At 36.0% G+C, this 17,136-nt stretch overlaps 1 protein-coding gene across 1 annotated transcript in view; it reads left to right on the top strand.

The window, feature by feature from the left end:
* The window catches only part of DOK6 (docking protein 6), a 250,950-nt gene that overhangs the window by 221,623 nt on the left and 12,191 nt on the right, over positions 1 to 17,136 (top strand). The window lies entirely within an intron of this gene.

Below are 17,136 nucleotides of genomic sequence, written 5' to 3'. Positions count from 1 at the left end.
CTGTTTTCAGAATTTCTGTAGTCCTTTACATTTTTATTTGAATATAGAGATTCTCCTAAAGTGAAAGAGAGATGAAAATTCTCAGAAATTCGAGATATAAACCAAAATATGAAACTGAAATGCAGTGATATAAATTGTCCTATTCCCCAAGGACTAACAAAAAGCAAAAACGACAAAGGGAGAAACAGCAAACAGTGCTACAATTTCTAATCTAGAAGATCAGTATTAATCCACTGGTTTATCTGAAATAGTTAAACCTACAGGCCACGTATTTGGCAAGAAATTCTGCTTAGGCATCAAAATGGGCAGGAAGGAAAGGCACCACAGGCATCATCCCTAATTATCCAACTGGCAGGTTTTTTCTGCATATAACTACCTAACGGCACGAATGTGCAGGAAACACATTCGGTCTCTTTTTCTATGGTGCCTCGTTGTCAGCAGGCTGATAGAGAAGGGGAAGGTTGCTCTTGAGCAGCCTGGAGAAGGTGTCACCCTCTGAACCATGAAACATAATTGCCCTTTTTCCTCGGGGCCGCAGGCACGGGCTGGAAGAGGGAACTTTCTGCCCGAGTGTCTTCTTCTGGCCAAGGGAGAAATGAAATGTCACACCAATTATCTGGGCAGTGGACAGTGTAAGGAAAACTGGCTGAGGCTCTGGGAAGCTGCAGCCAGATCCCCAATTATGGAATGAGGCTGAGCAGGTTTTTTATGCTGCTGGCCCCGCACTCGGCTGTCACGCTGCGCACCAGAGACCCCAGCACACACGGGCTGTGGCTGCAGCACCCTGAGGCTCTGAGCCTTCCCTGGGGGTGGGCCAAGGCACTGGGGCCTCGATCAGCTTTTTCTTTCAAAGTCATTTTGGTGGCATTCAGGACCAATCCCCCTGAAGGAGGTGAATTCGTGTGTCTGCAGCTGATATCTGGACAGTGATGGAGCTTGGAGTGATGCCTGGGTGCACAAAAAGCTGTGATCTGCTTCAGTGTTGTTTTGGTGGTGGGAGGAAAAAAATGTAATTCAGTGCATCAAGAATGTTTAAACAAGAGAGGGATTTTGGCTAATTATTTCTCAGCAAAACTCGGTCTGGCAAAAAGTGCAACTGAATGTGAAATATAATAGAGTATTTTTTTATCAGGAAATTAAATCTCTTGGGGGAAAAAAAATTCCAGTTTTTAGGTCAGACCAGGTCGTTCTCATCCAGATGTTTTATATCCAAATTATACACTTTTCTGGTGCATGAAAAAAACTTGCATTGTGATACAGTCAATTAATATTCACAGTTTTCAGCAGGTGTGCTAACTTCTCATATGACAGTAGGACGTTCTGCTAAGTGCTGTGACATGACAGCAGTGATAAATGGAGCTGAGATATTAAAATCTTTTAAGCAGCAATGGTATTCCAGCTGATAAAGCACCAGCTTAAAAAAATGGATTTATTTAGAGTTTCTAAGACAGGTAAACAGCCTAAGGAGTCCAGCAAGACACATGACAGGCGATAAAATGGTTAACGGTGTGTCACAGCTTGCTATACTTCCATATATTTCTCTTCATTTCCCTCAATAATATTTAGTTTATGCTCTATAAAGCATCCTTTTTTATCAAGTCCCCTTTAGAATGTATGGGCTCTTGAGGAGCACATAGTAGAGGAAGAGGGTTTTTTTTTGCCTGAGACAGTTTAGGTATATGAAATAATCCAACAAAGAAATAAATCCTACCTTCTATGGTAAAAAATAATGAAATACTAAACTTCAAAAACATTCAAGATCTACTACAACTTTTTTAAGATTTGTGACATTAGATCTTGCATTTTCTGTAAATCACTCTCTAATGCTTAATGAAAAACATTTATGTATGATATTGCTGATGAACTTAAAAAACATGATATGGAAATATGAAAATGGGGGTTGTAGGAAGCCTTAGAAAATTTATATCTGATCTTCTAACCAAAAAGTTTTGCACCACCTATTGCTTGACAATAATTAATTTTTAATAAAATAATATTTTAATTTAATATTAAAATTATTATTTCTCAAAATTTTAAAAATCAACTATATCTCTATTATTTATCAAATTAAAATTATTTGAAAAAAGACTGTCATCTGCAAATAATATTTGCAGAGGCTGGTGGTTAAATTGTTTTGTTATTTGCTTTTTAGTTTTTTCTAAAAAGAAAACCAACCTTCCTAAACTAATATATAATATTAAATGTTGCATATAGAGACAAAAATAAATTAAATAGCAGAATTTAGGGAGACACAGGAAACAAAATTTGAATAAATGCTTTATGACAGCCATCATTATTTGAAAAAATAGTCATTAAGTCTACCTCTCTTTGGAAATGCACATTTAATGTCATTTAATTTCCAGACAAGTCCTACTGTAATAACTCTGCTTTCTAGTTGTTTCTAGCTAGGCAGGAGTTACAGCCATTACAAGATGATGCTAATGGGAGGAAAATAAGAGAGGCTCTGTTTGAAGAGGTGCTCCCTTTTGTCACTAGAAAAGGACTGTACTCCATCCATGTGCTTTTACCTTTGAGCACAAAGCAGGTAGCACAGTGATTGCTGTTACTGCAGAATAATGAGAAGAGAGCTTTACCCTCTGCATGGCATCCCAGGCAGAAAGATTAGAAAGCTGGAATTCTCCCAGCCCTATTCCTCCTACATCACAGGTGGATTGAGCAAGGGGCAGACCGTCTTAGTGATCTCATATTGATCATAATTTGAAATTATTCTCACTGGTTTCATAGCTTCCAGTTGGTAAGTTAAAGATATGTGCATATTAGGCTCTTGTTAGGCAAAAATAGGGCATCAAAAGAACTGGAAAGGATTTTGTGTGAAATCACAGAAGTGACTACAGTAGATGTAAAGTCTTTGATCAAAAGGTGATGCTCAGTAAATCAAAAACTGAATTCTACTTTGAGGAAAGGAGGAAAAGCTTTCTGTCAGATGGTGCCACTGTTCTTAAACTTAGAAAGAATGCTATTTGCCTGTTTTATTCAGTTCAAAGTTAAAATACTAAGGTAATGCTTCCTTTTCCCCCAGCCCACTTCTTGCAAAGGTGCTGTCGCATAAAACAGCATGTAGAAGTTTTCGTTCTTTTTTCTTTTCTTTTCTTTTCTTTTCTTTTCTTTTCTTTTCTTTTCTTTTCTTTTCTTTTCTTTTCTTTTCTTTTCTTTTCTTTTCTTTTCTTTTCTTTTCTTTTCCTTTCTTTTCTTTTCCCTTTCCCTTCCCTTCCCTTCCCTTCCCTTCCCTTCCCTTCCCTTCCCTTCCCTTCCCTTCCCTTCCCTTCCCTTCCCTTCCCTTCCCTTCCCTTCCCTTTCCCTCTTCTCTTCTCTTCTCTTCTCTTCTCTTCTCTTCTCTTCTCTTCTCTTCTCTTCTCTTCTCTTCTCTTCTCTTCTCTTCTCTTCTCTTCTCTTCTCTTCTCTTCTCTTCTCTTCTCTTTTTCTTTGCTTTTGGGGGGAGGAAATTCAAGATGTTTTAATACACCTCTGCTGCTTTTTCAAGGCAATTAATTATTAAAATGAAGACAAATAATAGCTGGTCAGTACAAACAGCAACATTGCATTTTGTGTTCCTTGCTGCTAATGTTTTCTCATTTTTGCTCTTAAAGTAACAATTTAGTAGGGATAGGATGGCTCTGTAATGGATCATGATGGTCCAGTTGCCTGAGTCATTGCTATTTAGTCATTCTACCAAAGACATAAAAATTGGATTTCCCCTTGCTCATTGCTTCTTTGGAAATCCCATGGTATTGTCTGAGAAACACATTTATAGGCACAAAGCATATGGTTCACAGCCCTCAGAAGCAGGTCTGAATATCTTCTAAAATTTAGATAGCTCCTCAGTCTCATTTTAAATTCAGTTCCAGATTATCCTCTAAGGTAAATGGACAGACAGATTTCACATCCCAAAAAATTTCCTTTGTTAATATATGGTTGTTCTCAAAAGGCAAAAAATGCTTGTTTCATTTTGTTTTTTCAAAGTGCATTTATAAAGCCAGATATTGTTGTACTGACTGGCAGACATTTTGAGGCAGTACCTCAATTTCTGAGCTGCTTTAGAGGCTTCTGTAGCCATTGCTGTGTTTTATTAAATATTCTTTGCAAAGAGACATAACTAACTGGATCCCATTCTCCCACTTATGAAGAAAAATATAAAACCTTAAAAGAATGCAAAGATCATGGGAGAGACAAAGCTCTCCAAGAATCACAGAGTGCTCCCTGTTCTGTGTTTTAGTGGTGCTCATGTCTGCAGCTGCAACACTATATAAAGAAAATTATTTTAACTGCAAGTTCTAGCAATAGGATGTAAATATGGTGATTTTGTGATGCAGAATCAGTGTCCTGAATAATCAGGATAGTGCAGTCATCACTGGTGTGAGCTATAAAACATAAAAGATTTTAGTTCTTTTTCTGGTTGGGGAATAAATACCCATCTATATTTTGTTAATAGCATACCTGTTCTATAAGAGTTATCTCACACCTCAGCCTGAGGACTCAGCTAAGGAATACACATTACTGCTTTGTTCTGTATAAAAAGTAATGAGTAAAAGTCCTCACAACTTCTAATTTCTAATTATTATTGCTCCAGTGAGGAATACGCTATAAAGACATAAATTGGAAAAATTGGTAAAAGTAATTTGCTTTATGAAATTGTTTTTTAGGGTTTTTTTTTTATTTGTTGGGTTTTTAATTTTTCTGTTTTGTTTTTTTTTTAATTTGTTTTATTAGTTGTTTCCCTTTAAATTTTACTCTTAAAATAGAGAATATATATATATTTAATTTTATTTTGGCTTTACTCTTACAACCTGAAGCTGGTACCTCATACAACACAGTTTTGCAAGCTGCCATTTTGCCTTAGTGCAAAAGTATGATATCATGCTTCACCAGGTATGGTACCTGCAGAGTTGTCATTTCTGCTGAATTCATACTTTAACTTCCTATTAAATCACAGCTGATTTTCAGCTCTCTAAATTCCCTTTTTTTTTTTTTTTGTCCAGCCAGAAAGCTACTTGTATTCTCTTATTTACTTCCCTCCTTTTGGAGCTGTACTAGTAAACCTAAAAATTTACATGCAAGGTAATATTTTTTGCAGTGTTCATGGAGAAGTAGTGCCATAACTCAGGAATCCTGTCTCATACTGTATGCTTCCACATTATGTGCTGCTCTGCTATAATAGGCACTGAAAGGGAAAATAATAGCACAGAAGGCAGCAAGCTGTGGTGGTGGAAGCTGGTTTGAATCTCTTTTGTGTCTGAGCTCCAGTTTCTGGATTTCACATGCCACTGTGTGACCACCAATAGCTGAAAATGACTGGAGCACTGGATGGTGTAGCCACATGTAAAAAATTCCAGAGATTTCATTCAGGAGCTGTGAAGTGGATCTCTATATTATTTTTCTTTCCCTTCTATTGCTGATGGCTCCATGCTATCCATCTTGCTGTTAGCTAAACTGCTACCAACCACCAACATCTGTGACATTCAACCCTTATGAGAGATTAATTCCTCTTTGTTCACCTCAGCATCTCTTACCTGTGTGCTACAACTGCAGACATTCCTAATGAATTTAAAATCTGTGTTTCAGTTCTTTCCAGTTAAAGCCAATGGCAAAATTGCCATCAGTGAAGTGCCTTGCTTTGATGTCCCACTCTTTTCTCCAAATGTCTGTAAGGAAGTGTAATTACTTTGTACATGCCATGGTCTGATATGATTGCTGCTTATTGTCTTGTGCTGTGGGCACGCTTTTTTGTCATTTCCTGCCTTGCTTTAGTAACACTTAACTAACAGGAGTGAGAGAGGACAGGATGAATGCCATTTAATAGTTCTCTACCCCTTCCTGCTTCAGCAGATCATTCCAGTGGCTTTGTCAGGACTCTTTTCCCAGCAGCTGGAATTAAGGAAATCTTTTGAAGGGATTGCTGTTGAGCTGCTCAAACAGCTTCTGTGATTTGAGAGGCCACATAAGGAATGCTAACAGAAAACCATCCTCAATAGGAAAAAGCAAAACACAGGACAGAATATTTACAATTTTAATAATAATCTTCCAGGAAAGGCACGTGGGTGGTATTTTCTGTGCTTTTTACTATTACCATTGGTTTTCATATTCTGTTTATTTGCTTGTTGTTGGGGGATATGGGTGTGGAAGGAAGTGCATTGATTTAAGCTGTTTCTTCTGTTGTCTGGAAAAGGGACTCCTCCCATCTCCAGAAACAAGCAGATCAAGTTCCTTGACACCCCTTACCAGATTTACCTCCACTCATTTCCTCTACTGTTACACAAGTGTGATAAAAATGGCACAGTTTGTTCACTCTGAATCACAGTGAATTCCCTTTCAGGGAAAAAAAAAAAGCAAAAGAACATCACTTGCATCCCTCAGTGAATTAGAGCCATTGTTTTTGATTTCCTGGTGGGTAATTGAAGGCTTTTACAGCTAGAAGAAATTATTTATAGAGTCATGAAAAATGGATTAACTTTCCTGAGTGCTTCATTGATGTTTTAGACATCTACTTTATTCCAATTAAACTTCTATAATCTAAAAATCAATAAACTTCTTTATTTTAGAGAATAAATTATAGAGAAAAAATATTTGTTTCATCTCTGTGAACTGCCTTATTGCCACATATTTTATATATGCAATCTCTGCAAGGAACAAAAGAACTCAGAGTGCTGTTACAGTCAGTACAGACAGAAACCTTTCCTTTATTTCATCCATTTCATAAACTGTTCAACCACTTGCAACGGCTACTACCAAACACCTCAAAATATACCTCAAATGCATGTCATAAAATCCATTTCTGTATTTTTTGTGCACTGTGCCTGCTGTCTCAAGTCTTATTAAGGACAGTCTATAATTTCAAATTGCACTTTTAAAAAAATTAAAACCCTTTCTCCTTTAGAATTGGTGGAGAGGTATATCTTCCTGCCTTCAAGTGTTTCAGGAAACTTTTTAATATTTCCAGAGAGCTAATTATCAGCTAATACAATATTTCACTTTTGCATGGCATCTACTATTACTATCTAGTTGCAGCTTGAAATAACATTAAGATCTTCTAGAGAATACTTCTAAGGACAATTTCATAGAAAATTATTTCACAGAGACCCCAAATCTGAATAAAAAATGGTTTAATAAATGTTTTTAATATATGGGTAAAAAAGTGAAAGGGGAAAGGTAGAAGTTCTGAAAGCTGTGTTTCATCCCTGCATATATTAATGTGAGAATTTCTCTGAAATTTTCTCATTGGTGGCAGAAAAAAAAATGGAAAATCTTTAGTCAGTTTAAGTAGCTCATTTTATCAAACTGGGAAAGGTACTTTTTATCTCCCACAAACCACCCTCCTCCTTCTATTCCCAGCAAAATACACACAAGCAAGGCTAATTCCCTGTGTTACAACATAAATCCAAAGTTCCTTGAAGGAGAGGCATTTTACCAGAGTCCAAGACTTTTTCCTGTTCTTGGACAACATTGTCTACAGTTTGAATGGCACTTTGTCCTCAGGGAACTTCCTTCAATGGAAGCGCAGTAATGGGATGACTCTGAGTTTTATAGCAGAGGTAGAGGAAAATGATCAAAAGCAGATGATGAATTCTGCTGCTTTTGTGCAGTGAGAAGCTCTAGCATGGCTCAAACAGGACTGAATCTGCAGTGCAACCATTTGCTGAGGTAATCTCACACCCAGCTGATGCTAAATTGATGGTCCCATTACATCTCAGATCCATTTCCTGCCTCTCTGAACAGCCCCGAAGTGGAGCAGATCTGACTCCACTGTGGAAACCAAACATTCATAAAACATGATTTGCAATTCTATTTGCCTTTTTTGTGTCTTTGTTTTTGATAAGGGTTAGTTTTGCTAACAGTAATCTCCCTCTTTCCCTGGCTCTTCAGGTGTGCAAAGAAACTGGTTGGGAGTGCAAAAGGAAGGGCTCAGAGGTACCACCTGCATGTCTTCGACTTTGTTTTAGATGTGTTTAGTTCTCGTGTTCTACTCACATAATAAAATTGTCTTTTAAATATAGTTTTTGTAGAATAAATACCCATTTCAACTGGCATAAATCCTTTATCCCCATTTTTCCCTGTGTTAAGCAATGTAAGCTATACTGCCTGCCAATTTTTCTCTATTTTTTTTTCCAATCAAGGCTGTATTTTACTTACATAAATTGTGGTGAAAAACATATTCCCTCCATCCTGTCAGACCAAATTTGCTCTCTGACTGTGTTCTCAGACCTCATGTGCTGAGTTTCATTTTATGGCAATATTTTTTATAGGCTAGTGATGAATCTTTGTGAATGGAGTGTTTATAATGAAAATACTACCAGCCAGGAAATATTGGTCATTATAAAGATCAGCAGAATTATAACAGCCACAAGATTAAACAGTACTGATCAATCAATAGTGCATGCAATAGTACCCCCTTTTCAAAGGCAGTATACTGTCTCCACACCACACACTTTTTATGGATGTAAGTAATTTTTTCCTTCATTTTGCTTTAGATTTTCTAATATTAAATTAGAATTTCACTGTTTCACTCCACCTCTGTATTATCAGTTGAATTTCATCAGGCCTGTATAGAATTTTCTGGAATAGTGTATCCAAGGGGAAATGTCAACATGATTTGAAATGCAATAAATATTTAACAGTGACATATTCCTATCATCAAAGTGATAGGCAATGTATAAATTTGCATTTTTACGTTGAATTTTTCAGTAAGATGCTTTCTGTTACATCAGTGATAAATTCAGGCATTGATTTTTTTTAACAATCTATCTGATAAAATCTCTCTTTTGAAGGGGCATTTAGTTTGGCTGTAATAAAAACACAGCATTTTGAGGAAGGGAAAAGTGAACACTGAGCTAACAAACTGGTAAACCAGGATGATGACTCTACATACATAGCTACCAGCTTTAAATTATTCTGGTACATGTACATTGCAAAGATGTAAAATAAAATTATACTCCAATTTCTGCCCAGACATCTACCATCAGTTGGCAGTCCTAATGACTTCATGCTCTACCCAGGAGTCAAAAGCAGATAGCCAAGTGTGGAGCTCTACTTACTTAGACACTGCACAAAATTATTTAAGAAAAAGTAACTCAGCCCACACAATTTTATCTATCCTTCACATTTGGTTTTTTTACTAGCTTTATATTCTTCCTGTTTTTCAACTATTCCAGGAGCAGGTTAATTTTTCAGAGTATTTTCTTTTGTTGGTTTGTTATGACTCCACGATACTAAATAAACACTAAAATAATTTCCTTGCTGGAGTTTTCCCTAGCTGTTGTCTCTTCCCCCTATTTTAGCCTTTCCCATATGCACTTAGGATCAGAGCATTCTTTTCTTGTTATTTCTTGCATTTTGCAATTGAATCTCATTCAAATGTTCCTTGGAGTGAAGGAAATTGTCACTTGCAGAAATTTCTCCTCTACCTTTTTTTTTCCTTATATTACCAACATACATAGGTAATACATACATTATGTATGTATTTGTGAAGTCTGCTTTGTGAAGTTTCTGTTTAAAAAGTTCATTGAGTTTTGAGCTTGAATAGGAAAGTGAAACTATATGCATTATGTATAAAAATGCTTAGTCTTTGTTTACTTTTGTGGTGAATGAAATAAATTTACTTGGCACAGGCACGAGTTCAGAAACAGCTAGTATTCTCATTATGAACCTTGATTTTACAGCTTATGTGGAGATGTTTTATATTAGGTTTTATATTAGTTTCTGGTTGACTGAGCCTGTGGTTTAAAGAATGAATTAGGCCACCTTGGACAAAGTACTCAGCCTTTTCAGGTACTTTGTGCCCCTTTGTTAGGGCACTCATTGAAGATTTTATTTGCTGTTAATTGACTTGCTGGCATTTTGATACATTTTAGTGCTAAACTGCGCACATTTCCTCTCAAAAGCTTTTCCTCAAGGTCGTGATGTATCTTTCAGTACAAAACAAAAGCCTTGACCATGGTAACTTCTCCATACACACAAATTTTGGATCATCTGTGTCATGGTTCAGAGAAACCTGCAACTCTCCTAACTTAGTGCAAGTCGGGAAGAGCAGCTCAACACTTTCTTTAACTGTTTTTTTTTTTTTTTTTAATAGGGGATATTTTTCTCTTACAAGTAAAATTACTGAGAATAAAGTATTTCATTGTATTACAGAATGGTTTGGGTTGCAAGATGAGGCTGCTCAATGCCAGGCTATCAGGGTTCCCTGAAAAATACTTTTAAATCAATAAACTAAAAATTCAAATTATCACTACAGAAAGTTTCTCTTCTATAGAATCCATGAAACCAAACTAAGAAATCCTTCTTTTTGAGAGTCTTCAGCTGGAAAATGATGTTTGTTTTGTAGCAAATTTGGACCTAAGCCTAATTTTGTGTCAAGTGGGAACATGATTGAACCATTTTTGACTGTGTTGGCATAGTTGAAGAGCTGGACTCAGGACAGAGGGTGAGAGAGGGCTGGTTTAGTACTCCAACATTAGCACAAGTGCAAAAAGCTGCAAAGACAAAAGGAATTAATCTCTGCAAGGACTGGTGTAGTCTTTATATGGAAGACAATATAAGAAAGCTAACTACTACTAAACTTATTATGCTTACCTGCACATTGGCTCAGAGCACAAAACTACAAAAATTGCTGCTCCAATTTCTTTTACTTAATCTCCTTGAAGTTCAGGCACACAGGCCTACAGTTACAGATAATAAATAGAAGAGTAGCAGTCAAAGAGATATCATATGTAAAATAGATCAGTTTTTCCAAATATGTGTCAGATTTTGGCAGCAGAAACATGAGCAAAAATGGAAAAGACTATTGGGTAATGTGAGATGTGTAAAATAATTTTCTTTTCCCTGCCCTGGGTGGAGATTTTAGGTAGTAGGAATCTAAATATGTCTCCTCCCTTTATAAACACACCTAAATGCATTATTAGGAAAAAAAATCTCAATGGAAACCAACTTAAAGTAGATAAACCTACTCATTCTTGAGAAAGATGTGATTGATGTTCTAATATTTCTACCACAGGGGCTACACCAACTTGTGATAATCTAAGTAGGTGATTCACAGGTTAAGTGCAGCAGGACAGCAGGTATTTAAAAACACTTCCCAGAAAAAAACAGCAGCAATTAAGCCAACCTGGCCTTCAGTCAATATGCTGGCTTTAATTACACCTTTCAAGATACTGCTTTTAAACAGCTGCTATTTAGGGTAGGGATACAGAGGAAATAATGCTTGTTTTCCCTGTGCATAATATTTACAAGCAATTCACATTGTAGGTATTGAAACAATTTTTCCGTGTTTCAAAATATTGACATGTAGACATGGTCTTCACAAAACTCCAGCATTTTTGTGTCAAAATTGGAATGTTGAAAATCAGCATATTGTAAATGTACTGGTCTTAAACTGGCAATCCTGCAGTCTCTTCTGCATGCATAAGTAAAGCTCCTTCTTCTCTAGAGGAGGACTTGATGACAATGCCAAAGACTTTTAAGTTAAATAATAGTTTTCCAATTCTGGGAAGTGATATGGCTCTTTAACAAATATGTATCTACTCAGGTACTTACTAATCTTGATGCTGTACAGTTTAAAAGTTACTACTACTTAATACAGTTTAAAAGTTTTCCTCAAATTCTGAGGAAAATGAAACTATTTTTCAATTAAGAATGGAAAATAAATATTTTGAAAGGGGGGAGGGTAAGAGTTTGTCATTCATTCTCTTCATATATTTCCTATGTATTTTATTCTCATTTTAAATTAGTTTTCTTCAAAAGTATTTATAATAAACAAACTAAACCATTTTCTTAAAAATCTGTCCCAAAAATTAGGTTTTTGATATTCTTTCTCCCTTCACAAAGATATATGTATCTGATGGAATTAAATCCAAAATTATTTTAGAATACATGAAAGTTGGAGCCCAGCTGTGTTCCCTGGAGTTTTTATTCCAACTGCAGTTAAATTCAAAGGAAAATTTGTTTTTCTTTATTTGGAACTGAAACAGGCCCAGAGTTTCACTTTCAATAAGTATATGGAAATCAATATGCTGTAATGTAGTTTATGCTGTTTTTCAGTTTCCATCTGCTGCCTTCCATTGCATCTTTTTGTGAGTGACAGCATAATAATTGCTGTACCAATTAATGCCCTTCCAATCCAACTGCATCATTACTGCAAAATAAATGTTTTGCTTTGTAGCAGTTTGTCCTGCTATGAAACTTTGCTTTAGTTATTCCAATCATCTAACAGCAGAAAAGGAAAAGCTGCTTTGTCATCAGTAGCTCAATAGAAGACACTGTATATTCAATACAGAGACTTGGCAGAATTTTAACCAGTATCAATTTATAAATAGGATAGCAGCAATCATTTATTTTCTGCCTTAAATGAACGTATCCTTTTTGATGAAATAATAGCCACTTAACTGATTTGAGACCGAAGTAGGGGGGTTTTTTGGAGAATTTTTTTTTTCTTTATCCAGAATAAAATATGAAGCCTCTTTCTTTGCAACAAAAGCTCTTAGAGGATAAAAGCTTCCATCTGAAATAAGCAGCATAAAAATTTAGTTCTTTTCAGTAAGAGTTTAATTTTCCCTGGTGGGATTTCACTGCATAGCTACAGTGCCTTTCCCACTCTGTCCTCTGTCCTAACAAAAATGCTGCAAAGAATATCAGAGGTTGAAGCACTTTGAGACAAGCTTCCCCATTCAAACAATATCCTCAGTACAATCTCTGGGCCTCCTCTGGTATAAATAGGAGCTTTCACTGCTGTTGGGAAAGTCCTTGGAGAATGCACATCTAGATTAAAGACTGGTACTAGTTTTGGGAACTTTTCTGGCTCAAGAGTTGCATTTAGTCCAGTGAGAATTGTGTGAGGAAACAACACAGAGCTAACTCCTTCTTACTAACGTTTCATTCTTGAAACATCTGTTAGCTAATTGGGTTTTTTCCACCTTCTTGCACTATCCTGTTTTGCAATGATAAAATCTCATCTGTCTCTGTTTCCCTGCTTCCCAGACTGTTCTGTTTATTGTGAACAATAGAATTTTCCAATTAATATTTCTAAAAAGAAACAACTGCTTTACAATGGAGCAATTGATTCACTTTATTTATTCTTAGCTTGCACTGATTGATTCATAGAAATTTCTTTTGAGCACATGTTTTTCTGTGGCATTTATAGAAACATTTATAGCAATTGCAGAACTCCTGCAATCGTAAAGTCTCAGAGACTCCCAAATACAAAACACAATAGTAATAAAGATATCCAATTGGCTTTAATTTAATGACCTCAATTTTGTGCTCATAATCTTGGAAATGGAAATACAAAATTTTATTTTCAAAAATAAATTTATTATTCTAACCCAGAAAAATAGAAATGCATTAGAAGTACATCCTTTTGTTTGTAAAGTCATCTGTTCAGAGGTTAAGAAACGCCAGATGAAAGCTTGCTGTGCAGCTGCAAATGTCTTTATTTTTACCTAATGGCTATCTCATATAAAGTAATTAAAGGCCTGCAACAGAAGCTGAAACACAGGAGCCTCTGGTTCTATTAATTTTTAATCACTGTACTGCAGAAACATAAACTTATATTAGATCTTGGATGGGAAAAGCTTAGTCACGGGGTTTCAAAAGTGCTCCCACATCAGAGCTGTGAGCAGTCTGGTGGCGATGGTGGCACATTGCTCACGGGTCAGCATTTGCCAAACAAACCATCTGGCAGGGAAACCAGCCTGAGCAAAAACCTGCCATCTCTTCCCCTTGGCTGCTTGCTGCTGCTCCTCGGCGTTGCCAGTGCAGAGATTTGTAGGGCTCTTGCAAACCAGATGACCAAAGTGCTTCCGACTACAAAGCAGCTTTGCTGTCTCAATGGCTCAGCTGAGGGGCAGTGAGCAGCAGTGTCAGGACAGAGCAGAAAGGGAACATTTTCAGCTGATTTTCCACAGAAAGTGTAATGTTGAACTTTACCCACAGGCAAAGGGGAATTTTAACACAGGACTTGTACATCAGAGATGAGTGCTCTAACCAATGAACATCAGATGAGAATCCCTTGAATTCTTGTATTTGAAAAGAAAAGAGTGACCTTTATTTCATTTAGAAAAGAAAAATGGTTGGCACCTGCCTTCTGGTTAAGAATTTGAATTCTGAATCTAAAACAGAAACATCTCCCAGTAAGCAGCAGTAAGGGAGCTTTTAAAGCTTATCCCTGGATCTCTTCTCTTCTTTTTTTTTTTTTCCTTTTCATTTAGCTTAGTACTGCAAGTTTTTTCTCAGAAGTTGTAATCGATCTACTTATATGTACATCAGTCACTGCTGTTACTAGGAAACCATTGGGTTTTTCCTCTAAAGAATTGTTATAAATAAGCACCATGCCATGAAATAAGATCCTTGTGTATACTTCCTCTGCTTCCAACATAATTAAGATCAGGAAAAATCTAATTTAATGTAATTTACTGGGTTACATTAAATTTTCTTGATGGATCATTCATACCTAATTGCTTTGGACTGCAGCTTCATTGCATTCTATAATCCTTAGAGTAAATTTGAATAAAGGATGAAGCAGGCTGAGTAATACTTATGTTTCCATGGTCCTGTCCTGGAACAGAAAAAAAAGCAACTTTTCCTCTGTAAGCCATGGGGGGAAAAAAACTCCCCCAGCTCCACTGTTGTCTTCAGGTCATGAAATCTGGGTGAATCAAATTCATCTTGTGCTGACCAGACAAATTGTAGGGAAGAGTCAGTTTTGTGTTCTTAAAAGCAGCTGTGGTACCAAAGAGCTGCAAAATCCACAAACAGTATTCTTCTTCTTCTTCTTCTTCTTCTCTCTTAGCCTTTTAAGCCCCAAATATGACTGAAGCAGGAAACTTAGAAAGCTGTGGAACTTTAATCCTTCACTGCAAAAGCTTTACCTGTATCTTTAGTTTCAAAATCCTGACTGCTGACATAAAGTGTAACCTTGGAGACTGCAGTACCTAGGGCTCCGTAAGACTGATCAGCTGTATGAATCTTAAAATAATATTTGGGAATGAAAATAAAAGAGTCTATTATAATATAGAATTTCCGGTATGTGATATGCTGAATTTTAACAAAAAGCTGATAAGTGCCCTAAATTTTGGAAATTTACTACTTAGCAGTCTTAAGTCAACTTGGAACCTTTTGGACTATTTTTTTATTTTGCCACCATAATTTTCTTATTCATTTGTTGAAGTATATTAACATAGCTAATTGGTTTGGTTTTTTTTAATATAAGTTGAAGGTAAATATATTGCCTAGATCCATTCTTTCCAAACTTGTAACTTTTCTCTTACCCATAGCTCTCCCATTTCATTTGAACCAATGTCCTCTACTCTTTTTGTTATTATTTTCATAGATTGATATCATAGTGCTCAGCCTGAACCTCAACCAGACATCTTAGACCTCTTGGCTCTGCTAAGTGTACCTTAATCTTTTCAACCTGTCTGTCTCTCTTCTATTTCACTACATATCCTAGCAGTTAGGAGAGAAGAACTCTCCTCCTTAAAATCTTTGGCTACAGAATGGCAAAAACTAGCCCTGTTGTGACATTCAGCATCTACAAATTTTCCTTTAAAGAACAGCAAGGGATGTGTTGGCTGTTGGAAATGAAAGGCCTGATTTTAATTTCCTTTTTAACTCTCATAGATTCAAATTCATTTTCTACATTCCAAGACACTGGCTAAATTCCTTAACTAGAAATTAGTGCATTAGGGGCATTCTTCATCACTGTATTAAAGCTACACTATTCTACAAAAGTGGATTTAAAATTAATTATACAAGATACAGCAGATGACACAAATAGGTCTGAGTTTAGGGAACTCTATGGTTAGTAAGTCTCTTTACTAAGTGGTCATTGTCACAGGGATTGTTTTATACTCTTTGGATAAAATACATTAAGAAAATCAAGGAAAGTTATACCTTGACATACTTTATTTGTCTTTATTAGTAGGAAAGAGACAAATTTTACATGGAAATCATGGGCCTGGTTTAGCAACTCCTTATGGCATTTAAAGACATATAATTCTGCTTCTGGGTAAAGGGAAAGCAAGATCTTACATCCTGAGAAGGAAATGCAGCAGATATGCAACAAAAAGTTAAAATCTAGAATCACGCATCTTCTCATGGTTAGGTTTGCATTAGATTAAGAAATAGAGTACCAGTAATTGTGATGTAATCCCAAATAAAAGTAAAAAAAAAAACTAATAAAGGCCTTATATAATATCATGATTGAAAGTTGGTTAAAGCAATAAAACCTTTAAGATTATTCACAAACATTATCAGCTACTGTGTAGCTCAGAGCTCACAGTCACCATAAGCTTTAGTTCAGTTTGATGCAAAAGCTTCTTGAAGCAGAAAACATCTAAACTTTTCATCTCAGTCAAGTTTTGGTAGCCAATGTCAATTTATCCCCATGAATAAAGAGTAAAAATACACATAAAAAATTCATCCTGCTTGCTTGTGCTTTGAAACTGATTTTATGATCATTAACATGCCACTGGTAATTCAGATTCTGGTTTTACTGTCTTCAGTGTCACTAAGGTGTACCTTCTATTCTATTTTTCATTTAGTTGGATTTTTTTTTTCTCTCTTGGTCCCAGCATTGGTCTGATAGTATCATGTTCAGGGGGAGCCATGGAGTTTTTTTCATGACAGAGTCAGTAATGTGTTATGATCAAACTTTTCCAAATGCAAGTGAGGAAAAGTTTTCCCAAGTCCAGTGAACATCATCCTTGGTTTCAGCACTACTGGGCCAGCTGCTAACTGTTCTGAAATGTGTCAGCATGAGCTGAATTCTTTAGTATTTGAGTCTATACCATTGCAGCTATTCTTTAATATCTCTGTGGTTGGCATAAAAATATAATTTTGCATTCTTACAGGTAGTAAGTGTATTAAGATAGTTTTTAAAGCATTATGCAAAACCATTTTAAATCCAAATTCCAATATACATTTCCAAAAACAACAACAAAAAATAAAAATGCATGAAGATATGCATTTTGGAAGTTTTGGTTTTGTTACTTATTAAATTACAATTTTGAAAGGAAATATAAGTTAGGAAAACTATCAGGTTACAGTATTGGGTCATCAGGGTTACCTGAGTTTCATCACTGGCTTTTCACATGTGGTTTCCCATCTTACTGATTAAAGCAATGGTTATAT

Source organism: Agelaius phoeniceus, chromosome 1, assembly GCF_051311805.1.
Source record: "Agelaius phoeniceus isolate bAgePho1 chromosome 1, bAgePho1.hap1, whole genome shotgun sequence".
NCBI classification, from domain to species: Eukaryota; Metazoa; Chordata; class Aves; order Passeriformes; family Icteridae; genus Agelaius; species Agelaius phoeniceus.
Note: the sequence above shows the minus strand (reverse complement) of the source record. Positions and strands in the feature narration are given on the sequence as shown.